Raw genomic sequence first — 1,278 nt, forward strand, 5'->3', positions numbered from 1 at the left:
AGTCACCAAGGGCACAGGCTTTGAAGCTAAAACATTTGGCTTTGAATTCTAATTCACAAGATTCTGAGGAGATCGTACCTCAGCTTTCTTATCCATAAGATGAGGACACTACCTACCTCAGGGTTATTATGAGGATTAAGTTATTATTTTGGTGTTCTTCAAATAGCATCTGGTACACAGTACACAACATTTAAGAGTTAAAAAGTACAGATATACCTTACATTATAGGCTCATGCTTTCTTTAATTAGAAGTAACAAAATTGGTACCACAAATATCTCTCCAATCCCTAGATGCTGGCAAATGTAAAATTTTTTCATATATGTCTGCAGTCAGTGGTGCAGCTTTGGGCATTAGGATTCTCTGGCTGTGGCTACCACTTCTCCTAATCATTTCTGTCAGGGTAAGAGTCTCATATTCCATGTATGTGGTTGTAGTCCAAGACTTCTGAATGGCATTGATCGCTTCCACAAAGTCATGGTTATATTTGTAGAGCCCATTAGGATAATTTTCCTGGAGATTCTCAAGATGTGCAGTGTTTGTTCACATTCTCAGAGGTAGATCCCACCTTAGTTCCAGTGAACCAAGCTTCATTCCCACCCAGCACATCATGTATTGATCCAGCCATGGTCATGAGACCATGCCACAAGGCAGTAACTGGTTACCTTGCTGCCCTCTTCTTTACACTTAAAAAAGGCAAACCATGTGTAGTCATTCATCACAATCCCAAAGCCTTGACTGTAAATGATGATGAAATGTTCATTATTGGCAAAATTATCACATGCTGTATCTGATACTACATTTTTTTTTGATGGTCCCATAACTGAGCAGTTGACGTCATTCTGGGAACCAAGGGGGCCCACTGGGAAGACCCAGATACCCAGCAGCTCAGGGTGGGTGCATTTGGCATGTGTGGCAGTGTGTGGTGCCAAAAAAAGAGAGGAGCAGCAGGAGGGCAGTGGGCAGCCAGCAGGGCCAAGGACCCATGCTGGTGCAGCCCCAGAGGGGAGGAGAAGGAGAGAGGAGTCACCAAGGAGTAGTGGGGAGAGAGTCTAATTGGTAATAATTATCATACCATGCCAAGATCAGAAAACTACATTTTCCTGAGCTTAAGCAACTTGCCCAAGATCGGGTAGTTAGTATGTGGAAGAGCCAGTCTTTGTACTCCCAAGTTTTGATTTCAGAAGACATACTTGAAAGTACTGCCCTCTATTTCCTCTCTAAGAGAGAGTACGTTTTTCTAAGCCCTTTTAGAGAAAGAAAATTAAAACAGGAAGCTC

At 42.6% G+C, this 1,278-nt stretch overlaps 1 pseudogene; it reads right to left on the reverse strand.

Annotated features, from left to right (window-relative positions):
- Positions 1-241: 241 nt before the first annotated feature.
- On the reverse strand, positions 242-985 carry LOC140599539 (dipeptidyl peptidase 1 pseudogene; annotated as a pseudogene).
- Positions 986-1,278: the final 293 nt, after the last annotated feature.

This window comes from Vulpes vulpes, chromosome 7 (assembly GCF_048418805.1).
Source record: "Vulpes vulpes isolate BD-2025 chromosome 7, VulVul3, whole genome shotgun sequence".
Classification (NCBI taxonomy): domain Eukaryota; kingdom Metazoa; phylum Chordata; class Mammalia; order Carnivora; family Canidae; genus Vulpes; species Vulpes vulpes.